The following is a 21,719-nucleotide window of genomic DNA, read 5'->3' as shown; positions in this document are numbered from 1 at the left end:
GATATTTTCACTGAATCAGTACTTTCCCCCCAGACCATCTCCATCTGATGTCAACCAAAACAGAATACTGGCCATTAGTTTCAAGATGAAAATGGGAAAAGAAAAGCAATATGTTTGTACACATATTCCTGTTACTTTTTGAACAATAAAGAAACGGGAACAGGGAAATGAAGGAACAGAGAAAAGTATAGTGTAGTAGTCAGGATATAGTGGAACCAAATTGGGGTTCTAATTGAGACTGTATTCTTGGTCTATAACAAAATTCTAGAGGAAAATAGCAGGTACCCTTTTTAGTAGACAACTCCTGTCTGTTGCTGAGACGTATCTTCATCCTCCATTTCCAACTGTGCAGGTGTGTCTGTTTGTTTCATTGACTGCTTGCCCATCAAACTAGAATCTGAACTGCCCCATTGACAATCCTGTCATTCCCGATATGCTTTTGTTAGTTTACTAAATGGTGTATGCCCCTTAATCTTAAACTGCACCACAGAGCCATCCTGCCTTTCCATCTTCAAATTAACATGATTGTTATTCTCAGCCTTGACCCCTTCTTTGGGTTTCTCATCGGTCACAGCGAGCACAGAAGTCTCCTGAGCTGCCACTTCACAAAAGAGGCACCGGATCCATACTGAAAGAGCATACACTCTGCACTAGGAGTGACAGCAGGAGTGGCAGAAGGAGGCAGCAGCAGGTGAACCCCTCCTGGTGGTTTTGACATCCCAGTAGGAACATCTGATCCTAAGCAAATGGTGCAAGAAGGTGGCTCAGCAGGAGATACCGATCTATCCACCCCCTTTCTATCACCTATTTATCCATCTGCTTTCTGTTATCTATCTAGCTATCATGTATCTGTCTTCTACAAGCCATCATCAGTCATCTATTTACCCACCAGCTGTCTGTCTGTCTGTCAGACCAACAGTTGCTTACTGAATCCACAGATTGAGAGTCACATGTACTTTTTAGCTTGTTTAGCAGAAAGGTTATGAATCTTTTGCTGTTGAGGATGGACCATTCGCCTTTGTGACAGGAAACATTATTTAGAGATCCAGAGCAGTAAGGTTCTAATAACCTTGTTTAAGTCTTAAAGTCAGTATTTCAGTTATGTGACCCAGCAAATATTCACCTTTCTTTAGTCCATTTGTTTGGATTATTATATTTTCAGTTACGGTCGAAAGAACATATTAGGCTAGTAGTGCCTCAAGATTTCACCATGTTAGGAGGTTTTGTAATTCCTAATGTGTTTGGTCACAATTTTTCTTAGTAATTGTTAAAATAGTATCTTAAAATTATTTATATATTATATATGGCTACCACAAATTATTACTACTCTGATGACATATTGATTTATATTGAATGGGTGATGTAGGCTTTGTGCTTTGCTAAGCACAGAACATGGATGTGTCAACACAATTGGCACAATCCTTTTTCCAGTAGTGCTATAAAGAGCAAATTTGGGGAAGGGTATAATTAGCATCAGTGCAAGATCAACTGGATGTTACACAAGTCCTAGGTGTTCTCAAAGCATGGAGGATGGACACTTTTGTAAGACTCAGAGCAAGATTGAGAGAAACCTCAGAGAAGGTGGTGTCTAGACAGACTCTGGGAATAGATTTTCTTTATTAGACATTAATACATCTCCTGCTATGTGGTCAGGACTACTCTAAGAACATTACAGATGAAAACTAACTTAATCTTTATAACAACCCTTCAAGATTATGTTTACATTTCAATCTGTTATCACTATGTCTTCTTGTTTGTAGCTCAGTACAAGATGGAAAATTATAGTGGAAGGATGTGGCAGAGCCTTATGACAGCAGAAACATTCAAGAGAGAGGGGAAGGGGCCAAAATTTCCATATTTAGTTCAAGGACACAAACTTGACCTAATTTCTTTCCCTAGTCCTACACCCTAAAAGTTTCCCCATCTCCTCAAAGCATCACAGGCTGGTGAACAAGCACTCCGTTTATGCTTATGGGGAATTTAGAGTATAAACTATAACAGCAACCAAGTTGACTCAGGTCAAAGAAGTCAGAACTTCAGTGTTCATGCTTTGAACAGCTCCCTATGTTGCCATCCAGGTGAGCATGAGAATATTTAACCATGAATGGGCTGCAGAGAGGCAGCAGTAGGCATGAGAGCAGAGGAAGACTTTCAAGAAGGTGAAAAATTGGCAGACAGTATGGACCTGGTATGCAGGAGGAAGAAGGCAGTGAGATGTATAGACAAGTTATTTATGCCTTCCTAAATAATATTTGATAGTGAGCACTTTGTCCTAGAGCCAAGTACCACCAGAAGTTTCATAGAGTGGCTGCCTTGCATATACTTAAAACCTCTCAGGCTAAGGTGAACAAAATGGTGCTATTCTATTAGGATGTGTGATGGGTTGTATATACTTGGCTCAAGGAGTGATACAACTTGGAGGTGTGGTCTTGTTGGAGTGGGTGTGCTACTGTGGGCTTGGCCTTTTATATCCTTGTCCTAGCTGTCTGGAAGTCAAATTTCTGCTACCAGCCTCCAGATGAAGATGCAGAACTCTTAGCTCCTCCTGCACCATAACTCCCTGGATGCTGTCATGGTCCTGCTGTGGTGATAATGGAATGAACCTCTGAACCTGTAAGCCAGCCTGAATTAAATGTTGTCCTTAGAAGAGTTGCATTGGTCATGGTGTCTGTTCACAGCAATAAAACCCTAAGACAGGAGGCAACTGTGATGATACAGGTCCTTTGTTCTACTAGGCTGACTTAACAAAATACCATAGTCTGAGAGCTAAAATACCTATTTCTCCTATAAGAGGCTGGGGTGGGGGTCAAAGGTAAAGTCATTATTATCAGATTGACTACGTGAGAGGAGTCCTTTCCAACTTTGCTGATCTGCTTTGACGTCATATAATAGAATGAATGAAACCACCAGGGTCTCTTTTTTTTTTTAATATTTTTTCTTTTTTTTAATTAGGTATTTTCTTCATTTACATTTCCAATGCTATCCAAAAAGTCCCCCATTCCCACCCCCCCACACTCCCCTACCCACCCACTCCCCGATTTTGGCCCTGGCATTCCCCTGTACTGGGGCATATAAAGTTTGCAAGTCCAATGGGCCTCTCTTTCCAGTGATGGCCTACTAGGCCATCTTTTGATACATATGCAGCTAGAGACAAGGGCTCTGGGGTACTGGTTAGTTCATATTATTGTTCCACCTTTAGGGTTGCAGTTCCCTTTAGTTCCTTGGGTGCTTTTTCTAGCTCCTCCATTGGGGGCCCTGTGATCCATTCAATAGCTGACTGTGAGCATCCACTTCTGTGTTTGCTAGGCCCCGGCATAGTCTCACAAGAGACAGCTATATCTGGGTCCTTTCAGCAAAATCTTGCTAGTGTATGCAATGGTGTCAGCGTTTGGAAGCTGACCACAGGATGGATCCCTGGATATGGCAATCACTAGATGGTCCATCCTTTCGTCACAGCTCCAAATTTTGTCTCTGTAACTCCTTCCATGGGTGATTGTTCCCAATTCTAAGAAGGGACAAAGTGTCCACACTTTTGTCTTCGTTCTTCTTCAGTTTCATGTGTATCTTATATCTCCGGTATACTAAGTTTCTGGGCTAATTTCCACTTATCAGTGAGTACATATCATTTGAGTTCTTTTGTGATTGTGTTACCTCACTCAGGATGATGCCCTCCAGGTCCAACCATTTGCCTAGGAATTTCATAAATTCATTCCTTTTAATAGCTGAGTAGTACTCCATTGCGTAAAGGTACCACATTTTTTGTATCCATTCCTCTGTTGAGGGGCATCTGGGTTCTTTCCAGCTTCTGGCTATTATAAATAAGGCTGCTATGAACATAGTGGAGCATGTGTCCTTCTTACCAGTTGGAACATCTTCTGGATATATGCCCAGAAGAGGTATTGCTGGATCCTCTGGTAGTACTATGTCCAATTTTCTGAGGAACCACCAGACTGATTTCCAGAGTGGTTGTACAAGCTTGCAATCCCACCAACAATGGAGGAGTGTTCCTCTTTCTCCACATCCTCACCAGCATCTGCTGTCACCTGAATTTTTGATCTTACCCATTCTGACTGGTGTGAGATGGAATCTCAGGGTTCTTTTGATTTGCATTTCTCTGATGATTAAGGATGCTGAACATTTTTTTCAGGTGCTTCTCAGCCATTCGGTATTCCTCAGGTGAGAATTCTTTGTTTAGCTCTGAGCCCCATATTTTAATGGGGTTATTTGATTTTCTGGAGTCCACCTTCTTGAGTTCTTTATATATATTGGATATTAGTCCTCTATCTGATTTAGGATAGGTGAAGACCCTTTCCCAATCTGTTGGTGGCCTTTTTGTCTTATTGATGGTGTCTTTTGCCTTGTAGAAGCTTTGCAGTTTCATGAGGTCCCATTTGTCAATTCTAGATCGTACAGCACAAGCCATTGTTGTTCTATTCAGGAATTTTCCCCCTGTACCCATATCTTCGAGGCTTTTCCCCACTTTCTCCTCTGTGAGTTTCAGTGTCTCTGGTTTTATGTGGAGTTCCTTGATCCACTTAGATTTGACCTTAGTACAAGGAGATAGGAATGGATCGATTCACATTCTTCTACATAGGGTCTTTTCTTATAATGGCACTAATCTCGTCCCAAGGACCCCATCCTCATAATTTCATTCAATTCTAATTACCTCTCAAGTCCTCCATCTCAAAATATGGTGATATGGTGTGGCGATTACGGCTTTAACATGTGAATGTTCAGAGTATACAAACAGCCTTTGATACCAGGTAGATGCCTTGATGAATTCTAATGTAAAACATGTTTAGGAAGTAAATTTGACAATCATAGGAACATTGTGTTGTGTCCCTAAGAGATAAAGAAAAGATGACATCTCAATTAGCTTGGCACTGTTCACTAACTTAAGGGATAGAGAAGGATGAGCAGGTGACTAGTTTGTATTTTGATCCATTTGATGTTGACGGTATTTGGAGGAAGCCTGTTAGGAAGGAATTGTGTGACTGAGGAGGCTAGGAATGACTTATCTGAGAATAATGACATAAGACTCACAAGTCAATTCATTTCAGAATGAAAGAACGAAATCACTTGTGGATATGATACTGAGAAAAAGGGGGTCACAGGCAATGGCACCATGACATAAATGAGCAATAGATGCCAAAGAGGAATATAGAAAAGAGACTGGAATATCCAGGGACAGAGACAGACAAGGTATCAGTGAAGAAGGAAAAATTTGTTTCCTTACTCATTTTTTTTTTAGTCTTACTTTTCAACTTCTTAGAGCTGAATTTTGTAGCACACGGGTCAAATCATGTTGAAAGACACAATGAATTTAGGGTTGAGAATTGCTGATTAGTTTAGTAATAAGAAGCTCATTGGTAACTTCAGTGAGGGCAATTTCAGTAAAGCTAATCCACATTACATTCTTTTGAAGAGTGACTAGGGGGGTAGGGAAATGGAAAGCATAAAGCTTGCTCTTCATAGAAATTTGCTGTGAAATGAAAGAGTGGGTGGCTGAAGGCAGACTTGAGCGGAAGGGACCTTTTCTGAAAAAATGTACTGGACATTTTTTTAAGTTAATAGGAAGAAGTCAATAACAGTGTGAGGTTTGCATTCAAAAGTGGAAAAGGAAACAATCGCTTGGTAAGATCCAGATGAAAAGAGAAGATGGGGCCCCAAGCAGAGGAAGACAAATCAACTTCAGTAGTCAGTGTGCATGCCTTCCCTTGCAAGAGGGAAGACAGGATGAAGGAAGGAAATGAAACAGCAGTGTTCTAGTAAATCAGGGCTCTTGGAAACCACCTAAAGATCTTCATAGAAGAATGGAATAGAGATGTTTAGGAGCAGCTAAAGTATGCTTGATGGCTTTCACTAGGTTCTTCTACTCCATGGTCAAAACAATCATTCATATGTTTAAAAACACTTGAGGGTTTATTTCAGTGAGATATTAAATTCTTAGGTTTGTTTTATTATTTTATGCATATGAATTTTTTTGTTTGTATATAAATGCACCAAGTGTGTATCTGATAACCAATGTAGTCAGAAGTAGGCATCGATCCTCTGGATCTCCCGGGATCAGAGTTACAGGCGAATGTGAACCACCATGTGAATTCTGGGAATCAAACCTAGGTCTGCTACAAGAGCAACAAGTGCTCTTCGCCTCTGAGCCACCTGTCCAGCCCTCATTTTACTAAGATTTTAAAGAATTAGTTAGCACCAACTCTCTATAGCCTTTTTTAGGAATATATAATGTTGCCTTTGCCGGTATTTCTGTTGTCTTTTTAACATTTTCCTTGGCTAGCTTAGCTAGCTTAGCTACATAAGCACTCTACCACTAATCCACACTTCCCTCCCCTAGGCAGACATGAAAATGGGCTCTAAATATTGTAGCTTTATCTGTCTGTCTAAAGCAGACAGGGTTAGACATTCTAGTGTGGGGCAGAGTGGGATTATGGTTGGGGTTGCTACACCTTGAATTGTATTTTAAGGAAGGAATTAGTGCACCTCCACCGAATTTGGTTGAAGGGAAGTGTTCTGTTGTACAGAGATTCTACAGAGGTTACATTCTATGTTTCTGTTTTCTGTGTTTTGGCTCAGTCCAGTGATCGTTTCTCCCAGGGGGTGCAGCTGTGAGCAGATGCGGCATATCTGTAGGCCCTTACAAAGATGCAGATGCAGAAATGTTGAAGGTCTGATTAACAGTATCCTCTACTTCCATTTCAAGAGCCCTAATCAATGTGGTGCCACTTTAAATTTGTCCTTTTAAATAGCCAGAAACAAACAAACAAAAAAGGCATAATTTGTCAGGTGGGAGTGTGGGCCTCAGAGACAAGAAAACCAAAACACAAGAGAAGATGATTTTATTAGCTGTGATCTGTAAAGCAAACTGAACTCCATCTTCCTGCTCCTAAGTGCATCTAAACACAGCCAGAGCTTAGGCAAAATCACACCTTTGTTTTTTGTTTTTTTTTTTTTTTGTTGCCTCGAGCATTTCTTAATTTGAACAAATAAGATTTTCATCCTTCTACATTTCTTTTCCTGTGACTTCCCTCACAAAACTCTGCAATTTTCTAGGACAAGGAGACCCTTGACTGGCAACCGCACTGTGCCTCTAAACCAATTTCAGCTTTGCTTTCATGTCACAATGCCCCTCGTGTTACCCAGTCCAGTCCTGCATCTGCATTCACCAAGGGTGTTGTGACAGTGCAGAGCAAACAGGAGCATCACAGGAAAATCACTGCAGAAAGGCCAGCAGCGAGACACATTCTCAGTTTTGGAACCCTGAAGTCTTAGAGCAGAAAAAGCTGGAAATTTACCAGACCACATATTTCTTCCCATTGAACATTATTCCTAGACGGATTAGGAGCCAAATTATTTAGATGAAATAATATAGGATATAGTACTCTAGAACGCAACTTTCATATCTCAAGAGCTTTCTAAAATTATTAATATCACAGGCTTATTTATCATCTCCAGTTAGCATAAAAGAACCTCCCAGGAAGCTGATTCTCTCCCCTAGTCAAGCTGAGGCGACTTCTTCTTTTTGCAAATAGCTGTCAATTGATAACCAGGTTATCCATGCTGCACAGAGACTGACAAGCTTGCTGTGTAGAAGCATCAATAGCCTACAGAGTTCAGTAATGTTGAGGATTCATAACTCCTCAGTGTTATCCCACTTGGTGAAATACCAGCCTTGCAGGTTCTGTTGTGCTCCTTCCTCTACACAGCTTTTAACCACTGAAGCTGGAGAAGGAAAGATTGTAGGCAGGAACGGCTTAAAATGGCGTCCCACGTCAGGCCTAGAGCTTGGGTGCTGGGAGAGGCAGGATGCCTGAAATTTGACTGCAGGCATCCCACCACATCCCGCTCCAGGGGCTGGGTGTGAGGGTGGGGAAGTGCAGTGTGAGGTCTCCAGGGAACTGTTGGAGTTGGCTCAGGTGTCCCTAGGCCTTTACTGAGGCCTGGGGGGCTGGGGGGGAGGCGGATGGCAAGTTCTAACTCTTGAGCACCTCATACACCCCCTGGGTGCCGCTGAAGAGCTGGGAATGGAGTAGTGACCAGCAGGCTGGCTCTAGGCTAGGGCTGAAGTGAAAAGGGTGGGAGGAGAACTCTGGCTGGGTCCCTTGGGGAAGAGAGAGTCCTTGCCTTGTTCAGCGGGTGACTTGGCTTGGTGGAAGCCTGGCTAGGAGTGCAGAGAGGCCTCCTGGGAGATTAGACGACTGGCTCTTTAGACAAAGACCTGCTCTATAATTTCTCCCCATGGCACATCCCAATGAGAAGAGGCAGTCCATGGCTTTAAAGCATTTATTGTCATGGAGGAGAGTTGTGATGAGTGAAACCACACCCCCTTTCTCAGGGCGGGCCTGAAGATCAATACCCTTTGCAGGGAGGAGTGTCTGGGAAGGGGAACTTATTGGCTAAGCCTCCAGGCCTTTAGGTACCTCATTAAAATGGAGATCTGTCTTGAAGCTATGTGATCTGTGGTCACATCCTCTACCTGTGAAGGGGCTTGAGGAGTATATTACCTTTACAATGACTGATGGCCACAGAATTATGGAGAGCTGAGGCCTCCTGTCAGGAGCCTGGTGTCTAGGAGCATGGCAAACACCTACCATCCCTTGCAGAGTTATCGGCTGAGTCTCCAGGGTTTTAAACCTAGCTCAACCAGAAACTAGACTGCCTTTCATGGTCCCACAGGTAGGTTCCTACCTCTTACATGGTACCTTCTCGGGTAATGAAACCCTGCTTCATGCATGGCATCCAGCCATGGCTTGGTTGCTGTGGACCAGAAAGACAAACCTATTACTAACACATTTGCTACCTGGAGAGGTATGAAAACACCTAAATGCTTAGAACACAAAGCTGCCTATTCTAAATGTTGTTTCTCTAAGGGAATTTCATCTCTTCACAGCTTTAGGAGTTAGCTTGAGGACAATGATAAAAGAGTATGCATAATATATTCAGCCTTGAAAAAAATATCTTAGGGGATTTCACACCAAGAACTATTTAAACCTTTGGATTATGATCATCTTCCCAAGTTTTGTCAAAGATGAGAAGACAGCTAAAATCAGTGGTTGGCAGCTGTAGGTCAGATCTGCCTGCAGCTATTTTAATTTGGACAATGTCATAGTTATTGTTTTTATTGCTGCAACAAAACAAGTTGGGGAAGGAAGTGTTCATTTGACTTCCACTTTACACATTGTTGTTTATCAGCAGAGGAAGTCAGGACAGGAGCCTGGAGGCAGGAGCTGCTGCAGAGGCCACGGTGGGGTGCTGCTTACTGGCTTCCTTTCTTTTAGAACCCAGGAAAACCATCCCAGGGATGGTCCCACCCACAATGGGCTGGGCCCTCACCAACAATCACTAATTGAGAAAATGCCCAATAGCTGAATCTCATGGAGGCATTTCCTCAACTGAGGCCCCTTCCTCTCTGATGACTCTAGCTTTCGTCAAGTTGACACAAAACTAGCCAATATAGCCACCATAGAATCTGTAAAATTCAAAACTTTAATCCCCCCATCAGCTCTGAACTTGGATATTTCTGGAAAAATAGGAGATGATTAGTGTGTGATAGTGTGATTAGGTCAGTGTGAGTGGGAAGGGAAAGAGCAGAAGACGTTCTGCATGGGGTATGATATTGTGAGCTGTTACATATTTGGACTTCCTCCCACTTTCCTGGAACATAATTCTAAAACCCTTGGGATTTCCTGAGTGATAGATGTCTTTTGTCTTTCAATAGAGCTTACCAGATGGCTAGTTTGAAGGCTGATTTTTCACTGTCAACTTGATTACATTTTAAATCACCAAGGAGACACATTTTTTGTTTGTTTGTTTTTTCAATTTTTACTAGATATTTTCTTCATTTACATTTCAAATGCTATCCCGAGGGTCCCCTATACCCTCCCCCCCCCCCCCCCGTCCTGCCCTGCTCCCCTACCCACTCACTCCCACTTCTTGGCTCTGGCATTCCCCTGTACTGGGGCATATAAAGTTTGCAAGACCACGGGGCCTCTCTTCCCAATGATGGCCGATTAGGCCATCTTCTGCTACATATGCAGCTAGTGACATGAGCTCTGGGGGTACTGGTTAGTTCATATTGTTGTTCCACCTATTGGGTTGCAGACCCCTTCAGCAACTTAGATACTTTCTCTAGCTCCTCCATTAGGGGCCTTGTGTTCCATCCAATAGATGACTGTGAGCATCCACTTCTATATTTGCCAGGCATGAGCATAGCCTCACGCGAGACAGCTATATCAGGGTCCATTCAGTAAAATCTTGCTGGCTTATGCAATAGTGTTTGGATTTGGTGGCTGATTATGGGATGGATCCCCAGGTGGGGAAGTTTCTGGATGGTCCATCCTTTCATCTTAGCTCTAAACTTTGTCTCTGTAACTCCTTCCATGGGTATTTTGTTCCCTATTCTAAGGAGGAATGAAGTATCCACAGGTTGGTTTTCCTTCTTCTTGATTTTCTTGTGTTTTGAAAATTGTATCTTGGGTATCCTAAGTTTCTGGGCTAATATCCACTTATCAGTGAGTGCATATCAAGTGACTTCTTTTGTGATTAGATTACCTCACTCAGGATGATATCCTCCAGATCCACCCATTTGCCCAAGAATTTCATAAATTCATTGTTTTTAATAGCTGAGTAGTACTCCATTGTGTAAATGTACCACATTTTCTGTATCCATTCCTCTGTTGAGGGACATCTGGGTTCTTTCCAGCTTCTGGCTATTATAAATAAGGCTGCTATGAACATAGTGGAGCATGTGTCCTTATTACCAGTTGGAACATCTTCTGGGTATATGCTCAGGAGAGGAATTGTTGGATCTTCCAGTGGTACTATGAGGAGACACATATTTAGGCATGTTTGTGATGGTGTATCCAGAGTTTGACTGAGGAGGGAAAAATCCATTCTGGGTGTGGGCACATTCTGGGTGGGTCGATGCAATGGACCACACCACTTCCACTGCCCTGCCATAATGGTCTAGATTCCTTTAGATCATGAGCCAAAGTAAAGCATTCCTCCTTAAGTCCCTTTTGGTCAGGTACTGGGTCAAAGCAAAAAGGAAATTAACTAATATAGTTCTGGACTCCCCAATTAAAAGGTCACAAGGAAGAGCAAGGTGAAGATCAGAACATTGGAGTTTTAGTTTTATCTACCTGACCTCCTAAGAAGGGACAGAAACTGGAGATTAAACTGGCTGATGCTTTAGGCAGCCATGCCTGCATAATAAAGCCTCCACAAAGGAGCTGTTTCAGAGGTCCAGAGCACTTAATACATGCAGGCTCCTATGCCAGAGAGGGCACAGGTGATCTACCACCCTCCAGTAACACAACGCTACGGACAAATGTCTTTAATACAGGGGCCTTTGGAGGGAGATTTTACAAGATGCAAAGTACCACACTTGGTTCTAAAAACTGCAAGCTGTGGTGAACTCCACTCTGGGCATAGCACCTAAAGAACAAGGGAGTCTGTGAAGGTCTGATGTCAGTTCTTCTCAATTTTTGACCTCCTGTGTGTCTTCTCTATTTCTCTATTGCTTGCTTAAGGGCAGGCCCCAGGCCCCAGGCAGTGGATGGCCAACACAAAATGTACTCAATGCATTTTATAATCTCTCGGTCTCTCTCTGTCTCTCTCTCTTCCTCTCCCTCACATTGCTTTGTTTGTTTGTTTGTTTTTGTTTTTGTTTTACTGGCTATTGCTGGTAGATTATGGGTTTGTTTGTATGTGATTTTTGTTCCCTTTTTTGTTTTTAATTGTTTAGTCTGGTTTCTTGTTGTTTGTTTGTTTGTGTTTGTTTTCTAAAAACATGGGATAAGAAAGGTGTGGAGTTGGGTGGGTGGGGAGGTGAGGAGCATCTTGGAGAAGATGGGGGGAAAGGAGAACAAGATCAGAGCATACTGTATAAAAATTTTCTTTCAAATCAAGTACAGCTAATTTCAGACCTGTTTTTATTCTTGATCTGCCTTGGTAGTCCATCTTAACTGGCAATGAGAGTAAGAACAGGTGTGTAAAGGCAAACCAGGAAGCTCTGGAAGCAGAAACAGGAAGGAATGATAAAAGGTAAAGTTCCCAGGAGCCCTAGCCCTGGCAGGGTGTTCAATCCCTGTGATTACCTCTGCACTCTCACCTGCAGTCCTGTTCTTTCCTCATGTGTCATATACTCCTGTCTGTCTTAGTTAGAGATGTCTTCCCAGAGTTGGGCACAGGACCTGATACAGTATAGCTACTCCCTGTATAGTAGTTGCATGAGCCCCAAGATTATAAAGCTAAATAGGAGAACCAGAAACTAGACCCCCAAAAATCTTCATTTTAGCACACATCACTGGACCCCACTGAAATCTTACCCACTAACGTGGACTCACCCAAAGCGGAGAGCTGTCAAAGGCAAGATCCCTCAGACTACAGAACTGGTCAGTTATTTCTGAAGCAATATCTTACTAGACTGTATAAAGCAAAGCAAGGAGTTACGGCCGAACAGTTACCCTCTGCATGGACTTTTTCCTTTTCTTCAGCAGTGCTTTCATGTAAGACCTAAGAATTCATCAAAGATGATAAAATGACATGATACCCAGAACTGCAAAATTAAAAATAAGCTTCAAAAATTATTGAAATGAAAATGAAATTATTGTGAAGCTCTTCCCTTCACAGAGATGCAAAAGAACTGTGTGAGCTCTTTTGACTTAAAACCTTTGAAGGCATATCTAATTTAATAAGCAGTAGACTGTGATTTAAATGTTTTCAATGCACAAGAAATCCTCAGCAGATGATGATACTGGGTAACATTATCACTCACACCACTAGAAAAATGAATCTACACAAGAGGTCAGGACACTGATTTCAAAGAGAAAGAAACCTTCTTTGAGAGATAAGCAAAGCCTCTTGTTAAATACATGGTGTCCCCAGTAAGGAGCACAGAAAACTTAATAAGTTGTCTTCTGGCCTTTACGAGCTGTCAGCCTATAGGAAGGATGAGTGCCTGATAATCCACAGTGAACAGAGATGATGTGAACAGGAGGTGAGGTGAAGTGGGGGATGCCTCTTAGCTGGTCTTGTATAATAAAGAAATTGCGTGGTCTTTGTTTCAGATCTCTGGCCTGGAGTTTCTCAAATCTTTGGAATATGCTGAGTGATAGTTATGAGCCCCTTTGGATCTTGAGTGCATCTTGGAGACAAGATGACTCTGGGGGCTAAGGAAGTGCCCCAGTATAAAGTCCTCTCCCCTCACACATAAGGACCTTGCTTTGAATTCCAAGAACTCATGTGAAATGCCAGGTGCTAGAGAGTGAGCAACAGTAATTCCAAGTTCCTCTGAGGAGCTGGGAGACAGACAGGAGAATCCTGGGATACTAATGGGCCAGCTGAAGGAGACCTTAAAACAACATAGAAGATGTCCCATAGTACATGTAACTTCATATTCACGTACACAAACATACACACACATACATATAAACACATATACTGCACACACACACACACACACACACACACACACACACACACACACAAATACTTTTTGTTTGTCTCTGGTGTCAGTATCCTTTATTCATAACAAGAGACTCTTCACACAGAGCTGTGACTTCACACCAGTATGCTCAACACGAGCTACTACACATAACTGTCAGAAGACCAAGGCATGGCCTACAGTGATGGTGCTCCCTGAGCTGCCAGACATGGCGGTCACACTCCTCTCTGGTTTTGTTTCTTTGTCCAAATAAATATATAACTGTGGCATAGCACATGTAGCAAGGTAGCACCCCCAACACTGCAGACTCACTCACTGGCTCTTCTATCCAAGCAACAGCAAGCTCTCATTTAACTCTTTCTGGCAACGACACTCTCTGCTTGCAATCCAGAAAAGAGCCAGTACCCAGCAGAAGGTCACCATCACTGCCATCTTGCCAGTCATTTCAAACACATAGAAATTAAAAGAATAAGAAAATTAAAAGAATAAAAAAAGAAAGGCTCTGGATAAGATTATGTGCCAGGATCAACTGTGTGCTTAGGGGGATTGGACTTTGGTCACCTGATGTGTGTGTGTGTGTGTGTTTTCTTGAAACTAGCTATAGTTAATATTCTAACACACTTTCTATTTTCCTATGCATTTATTCATTAAGAATGTAACAAATCATTTTTAAAAATACAAACAATAAAAGAATGAGAAATAGTTACCAACATTTCCACTGTGGATTTTGTGGATTTCCACTGTGGAGGCAGAATTTTATTGTCAATACTTCAGGCTGATTATGCAACGTTAAATGTGTCAGATCATAGTATCTACAGGGTATTATGTAATATCCAGCATGTCGTGATTACGGCCATCTTGACTGTAGCTGTCATTTTTGTCTGCCACATGACCATGGCACACATCCTACCTACCCCTTAAAGGACAAATAGAATCAGTAATATAATCAGCCAGTTTTCATGCCATAGACTAATTCTAATGCTTGACATGTTGAGACTTTGGAGGAATCGAGGACATCTAGGTTGGTCATAACCCACCAGTGTGTAGTTTAGTTTGTGAGCTTTCTTCCTGCCATTAGGATGATGCTTCTGTCATGCTGTCAGTAAGACATATTCCTGTCTATGAGTTCTTTTTAAAAATAATTTATATTTATTTTAAGTGCATTGGTGTTTTGCATATATATTTGTCTGTGTGAGAGTGTCAGATATTGGAGTTACTAAAAGTTGTGAACTGCCATGTGGGTTCTGGGAACTGGACCCCTGGGTCGTCTGGAAGAGCATGAGTGTTCTTAACTGCTGAGCCTCTCTCTAGCCCACTGTCTGTAAGCTCTTAATAAGTTACCCTCTGGACTCCTGAATTTGCCTCAGCCTCCCAAGCACCTTCAGCCTTTGGGTGTTGGTTTCCAGTGGCTAGAATTTCTGAAACAATGCCGTATAATTTTATTGGTGTAATAAATCTCAGAGTTGCTCAGCCGCAGGCTTTTGTAAGAGAAACTACTCCCCAAACAGGCACAAATACATTCATTTGGAACAGTATTTTATGACATCCCATAATTGCAAAGCAGATAATAACTGACTTATTGCTTGGATCTTACTGGCGGGCAGGTTCCAGCCTTGAAAACTTAGGCAAGTTTAGGCTCTGTAACTGGAGATTTTTGTGGCATTGTCCCGAGCCTCCCCTTTGTTGAGCTGTTCTCCATGAAGGAGGGTCCAGTCATCTCCCTCACTAACTCTATTCCAAGCCAATTTTTTCAAATATTGACTCAATGAGGCTTAGTACACATGCCATAAAATAAACAAAACAAAACAATTGCTCCCAAGAGGTGATGGCTTCCCTGGCACCACCAGGAATCCACATGATCATGTCTGAGACAATGATCAACTAACCATAACTACATCAAGATGACTAACACACACACCTTCTTATCACCCACACTCATCCATTCAACCACCACAGCACACACTCTCATCTTTACCCTCCACCCTCACTTCTGCCCTTTACCCCACCAGGCTCTTCTTGCATGCAGTTATAATGCTATAGTCAGTACCAAAGAAATAGGGCTTGGATTGTTTGACTTCTATCCTTGCGGATTTTGGCTCTACTGACATAAACTCCTTTCATGATTCACCGCAACTGGTGAATGTCTTTGCTGTTCAGATCATTTTGGGACAAGTGGCCAGGCCTTTGCTCTATGACACAGAGTGATGATCTAAGATTTGGGGCATAAGTCCTCTGTGTGTTCAAATGTAAATGGCCGGCTACCCTTTGCCTCCTGGCTGCCATTGGTACCTTGTAGCTCCTGGGTGTTCCATTTCTTTCTCTTGGACTTGTCTCATTTGTTCTCTGTGCATTGCTGCTAACCTATCTCTCATTCTTGTTTTTCTTTTCTCTTACAAGTCAGCTAAACAGGAGTAAAAATAGGCCTGAAACAATTGTATGCACACATATAAAAGGGAGTGGGGAGACTTAATTGATACCACTGTAAACTGGAAGAAAAATTAATTCAATAAAAACAATTCTGCCAAATCATGAAGTTAACATTAGAATGTCATAGTAACTACGATGTAAATAAACTGTACTGTGTGTTTCAAATAATTAAATGGAGTTTAACTGGGAGAATATTTCCTGACTAGTATGTATAAATACCATTTACTACTAAATATATTCTGTATTCAACACAATGTTGAAATTAAAACATGAAGTCAGGTGGGAAATACTTACAGTAGAAACCCAGGGACCCACATTCTGATCCCCAGCACCCACATAAAAGACTAGGTGCTGTGCTGCATACCTGAAATGGCCTTGATAGGGGTCAGAGGTACAGTAGGATCCCTGAGGTTTGCCAGTCTAATCTAATTAGTGACTTCCAGTGTCAGTGACAGACCTTAGTCAAAATAAAAAGCAGAAAAACTAAGAATACTTCTTTTTTTTTTCCCATAAAGAACCTGAATATAGTTTTATTGATATAAATGCATTTGAAGTTCTTATATTTTAAATAAGTAAAGGAGGAAAAAGAGAAAGTAACAGGGTGGCCATCTTTTAAAAACCATTTTACTGACACTCTGTATCTAGGATCTAGCCTTGGCACAAAAAACTTCTGCTCAGTCTTTAATAGTTTCTTTTTTTTTTTTTGATTTTTATTACATATTTTCCTCAATTACATTTCCAATGCTATCCCAAAAGTCCCCCATAGCTTCCTACCCACTTCCCTACCCACCCATTCCCATTCTTTTGGCCCTGGCATTCCCCTATATTGGGGCATATAAAGTTTGCAAGTCCAATGGGCCTCTCTTTCCAGTGATGGCCGACTAGGCCATCTTTCGATACATATGCAGCTAGAGACAAGAGCTCCGGGGTTCTGGTTAGTACATCATGTTGTTCCAACAATAGGGTTGCAGATCCCTTTAGCTCCTTGGGTACTTTCTCTAGCTTCTCCATTGGGAGCCCTGTGATACATCCAATAGCTGACTGTGAACATCCACTCCTGTGTTTGCTAGGCCCTGGCATCCTCTCACAAGAGACAGCTATATTTGGGTCCTTTCAGCAAAATCTTGCTAGTGTATGCAATGGTGTCAGCGTTTAGAAGCTGATTATGGGATGGATCCCTGGATACGGCAGTCTCTAAATGGTCCATCCTTTCATCACAGCTACGAACTTTGTCTCTGTAACTCCTTCCCTGGGTGTTTTGTTCCCAATTCTAAGAAGGGGCACAGTGTCCACACTTTGGTCTTCATTCTTCTTGAGTTTCATGCGTTTATCAAATTGTATCTTATATCTTGGGTATCCTAAGTTTTGGGCTAATATCCACTTATCAATAAATACATATTGTGTGAGTTCTTTTGTGATTGTGTTACTTCACTCAAGATGATGCCCTCCAGGTCCATCCATTTGGCTAGGAATTTCATAAATTCATTCTTTTTAATAGCTGAGTAGTACTCCATTGTGTAAATGTACCATAATTTCTGTATCCATTCCTCTGTTGAGGGACATCTGGGTTCTTTCCAGCTTCTGGCTATTATAAATAGGGCTGCTATGAACATAGTGGAGCATGTGTCCTTTTTACCGGTTGGGACATCTTCTGGATATATGCCCAGGAGAGGTATTGCTGGATCCTCCGGTAGTACTATGTCCAATTTTCTGAGGAACCGCCAGACTGATTTCCAGAGTGGTTGTACAAGCTTGCAATCCCACCAACAATGGAGGAGTGTTCCTCTTTCTCCACATCCTCGCCAGCATCTGCTGTCACCTGAATTTTTGATCTTAGCCATTCTGACTGGTGTGAGGTGGAATCTCAGGGTTGTTTTGATTTGCATTTCCCTGATGATTAAGGATGTTGAACATTTTTTCAGGTGTTTCTCTGCCATTCGGTATTCCTCAGGTGAGAATTCTTTGTTCAGTTCTGAGCCCCATTTTTTAATGGGGTTATTTGACTTTCTGGAGTCCACCTTCTTGAGTTCTTTATATATATTGGATATTAGTCCCTTATCTGATTTAGGATAGGTGAAGATCCTTTCCCAATCTGTTGGTGGTTTTTTTGTCTTATTGATGGTGTCTTTAGCCTTGCAGAAGCTTTGTAGTTTCATGAGGTCCCACTTGTCAATTCTCAATCTTACAGCACAAGCCATTACTGTTCTATTCAGGAATTTTTCCCCTGTGCCCATATCTTCAAGGCTTTTCCCCACTTTCTCCTCTATAAGTTTCAGTGGCTCTGGTTTTATGTGAAGTTCCTTGATCCACTTAGACTTGACCTTAGTACAAGGAGATAGGAATGGATCGATTCGCATTCTTCTACATGTTAACAACCAGTTGTGCCAGCACCATTTGTTGAACATGCTGTCTTTCTTCCACTGGATGTTTTTAGCTCCCTTGTCGAAGATCAAGTGACCATAGGTGTGTGGGTTCATTTCTGGGTCTTCAATTCTATTCCATTGGTCTATTTGTCTGTCACTATACCAGTACCATGCAGTTTTTATCACAATTGCTCTGTAGTAGAGCTTTAGGTCCGGCATGGTGATTCCACCAGAGGTTCTTTTATCCTTGAGAAGAGTTTTTGCTATCCTAGGGTTTTTGTTATTCCAGATGAATTTGCAGATTGCACTTTCTAATTTGTTGAAGAATTGATTTGGAATTTTGATGGGGATTGCATTGAATCTGTAGATTGCTTTTGGCAAGATAGCCATTTTTACAATGTTGATCCTGCAAATCCATGAGCATGGGAGATCTTTCCATCTTCTGAGATCTTCTATAATTTCTTTCATCAGAGACTTGAAGTTTTTATTATACAGATCTTTCACTTCCTTAGTTAGAGTCACGCCAAGATATTTTATATTCTTTGTGACTATTGAGAAGGGTGTTGTTTCCCTAATTTCTTTCTCAGCCTGTTTATTCTTTGTGTAGAGAAAGGCCATTGATTTGTTTGAGTTAATTTTATATCCAGCTACTTCACCGAAGCTGTTTATCAGGCTTAGGAGTTCTCTGGTGGAATTTTTAGGGTCACTTATATATACTATCATATCATCTGCAAAAAGTGATATTTTGACTTCATCTTTTCCAATTTGTATCCCTTTGATCTCCTTTTGTTGTCGAATTGCTCTGGCTAGGACTTCAAGTACAATGTTGAATAGGTATGGAGAAAGTGGACAGCCTTGTCTAGTCCCTGATTTTAGAGGGATTGCTTCAAGCTTCTCACCATTTACTTTGATGTTGGCTACTGGTTTGTTGTAGATTGCTTTTATCATGTTTAGGTATGGGCCTTGAATTCCTGATCTTTCCAAGACTTTTATCATGAATGGGTGTTGGATCTTGTCAAATGCTTTTTCTGCATCTAACGAGATGACCATGTGGTTTTTGTCTTTGAGTTTGTTTATATACTGGATTACGTTGATGGATTTCCGTATATTGAACCATCCCTGCATCCCTGGGATGAAACCTACTTGGTCAGGATGGATGATTGTTTTGATGTGTTCTTGGATTCGGTTAGCAAGAACTTTATTGAGGATTTTTGCATCAATATTCATAAGGGATATTGGTCTGAAGTTTTCTATCTTTGTTGGGTCTTTTTGTGGTTTAGGTATCAGAGTAATTGTGGCTTCATAGAATGAGTTGGGTAGAGTACCTTCTGTTTCTATTTTGTGGAATAGTTTGTGAAGAACTGGGATTAGATCTTCTTTGAAGGTCTGATAGAACTCTGCACTAAACCCATCTGGTCCTGGGCTTATTTTAGTTGGGAGACTATTAATGACTGCTTCTATTTCTTTGGGGGATATAGGGCTGTTTAGATCATTAACCTGATCTTGTTTCAACTTTGGTACCTGGTATCTGTCTAGGAACTTCTCCATTTCATCCAGGTTCTCCAGTTTTGTTGAGTATAGCCTTTGGTAGAAGGATCTGATAGTGTTTTGGATGTCTTCAGGATCTGGTGTTATGTCTCCTTTTTCATTTCTGATTTTGTTAATTAGGATGCTTTCCCTGTGCCCTCTAGTGAGTCTGGCTAAGGGTTTATCTATCTTGTTGATTTTCTCAAAGAACCAGCTCCTTGATTGGTTGATTCTTTGAATAGTTTTTCTTGTTTCCACTTGGTTGATTTCACCCCTGAGTTTGATTATTTCCTGCCGTCTACTCCTCTTGGGTGAATTTGCTTCCTTTTGTTCTAGTGCTTTTAGGTGTGTTGTCAAGCTGCTAATGTGTGCTCTCTCTAGTTTCCTTTTGGAGGCACTCAGAGCTATGAGTTTTCCTCTTAGAAATGCTTTCATTGTGTCCCATAAGTTTGGGTATGTTGTGGCTTCATTTTCATTGAACTCTAAAAAGTCCTTAATTTCTTTCTTTATTCCTTCCTTGTCCAAGGTATCATTGAGAAGAGTGTTGTTCAGTTTCCACGTGAAGGTTGGCTTTCTATTATTTATTTTGTTATTGAAGATCAGCCTTAGTCCATGGTGATCTGATAGGATGCATGGGACAATTTCAATATTTTTGTATCTGTTGAGGCCTGCTTTGTGACCAATTATGTGGTCAATTTTGGAGAAGGTACCATGAGGTGCTGAGAAGAAGGTATATCCTTTTGTTTTAGGATAGAATGTTCTGTAGATATCTGCCAGATCCATTTGATTCATAATTTCTCTTAGTTTCACTGTGTCCCTGTTTAGTTTCTGTTTCCATGATCTGTCCATTGGTGAAAGTGGTGTGTTGAAGTCTCCCACTATTATTGTATGAGGTGCAATGTGTGCTTTGAGATTTACTAAAGTTTCTTTAATGAATGTGGCTGCCTTTTTATTTGGAACATAGATATTCAGGATTGATAGTTCCTCTTGGAGGATTTTACCTTTGATGAGTATGAAGTGTCCCTCCCTGTCTTTTTTAATGACTTTGGTTTGGAAGTCAATCTTATCAGATATTAGAATGGCTACTCCAGCTTGTTTCTTCATGCTGTTTGCTTGGAAAATTGTTTTCCAGCCTTTCATTCTGAGGTAGTGTCTATCCTTTTCTCTGAGATGAGTTTCCTGTAAGCAGCAAAATGTTGGGTCTTGTTTGTGTAGCCAGTTTGTTAGTCTATGTCTTTTTATCGGGGAGTTGAGTCCATTGATATTAAGAGATATTAAGGAAAAGTAATTGTTGTTTCCTGTTATTTTTGTTGTTAAAGTTGGCATTTTGTTCTTGTGGCTGTCTTCTTTTAGGTTTGTTGAGGGATTACCTTCTTGTTGTTTCTAGGGCATGGTTCCTGTCCTTGTATTGGTTTTTTTCTGTTATTATCCTTTGAAGGGCTGGATTCGTGGAGAGATAATGTGTGAATTTGGTTTTGTCGTGGAATACTTTGGTTCTCCATCTATGTTAATTCAGAGTTTGGCTGGGTATAGTAGCCTGGGCTGGAATTTGTGTTCTTTTAGTGTCTGTATAACATCTGTCCAGGATCTTCTGGCTTTCATAGTCTCTGGTGAAAAATCTGGTGTAATTCTGATAGGCTTGCCTTTATATGTTTCTTGGCCTTTTTCTCTTACTGCTTTTAGTATTCTATCTTTATTTAGAGCATTTGTTGTTCTGATTATAATGTGTCGGGAGGTATTTCTTTTCTGGTCCAGTCTATTTGGAGTTCTGTAGGCTTCTTGTATGTTCATGGGCATCTCTTTCTTTAGATTTGGGAAGTTTTCTTCTATAATTTTGTTGAAGATGTTTGCTGGTCCTTTGAGTTGAAAATCTTCATTCTCATCCACTCCTATTATCCGTAGGTTTGGTCTTCTCATTGTGTCCTGTATTTCTTGGATGTTTT

General features: G+C 41.2%; 1 pseudogene; it reads right to left on the bottom strand.

Moving 5' to 3' along the window:
* Window positions 1-290: 290 nt before the first annotated feature.
* Window positions 291-21,719, bottom strand: part of LOC110300842 (small ubiquitin-related modifier 2 pseudogene) — a 100,030-nt pseudogene continuing 78,601 nt past the window's right edge.

Source organism: Mus caroli, unplaced genomic scaffold (genome assembly GCF_978045245.1).
Source record: "Mus caroli unplaced genomic scaffold, Mus_caroli_1 scaffold_10, whole genome shotgun sequence".
Taxonomy (NCBI): Eukaryota; Metazoa; Chordata; class Mammalia; order Rodentia; family Muridae; genus Mus; species Mus caroli.
The sequence above is the reverse complement of the archived record's forward strand: the minus strand, read 5'-3'. Positions and strand labels throughout refer to the sequence as shown.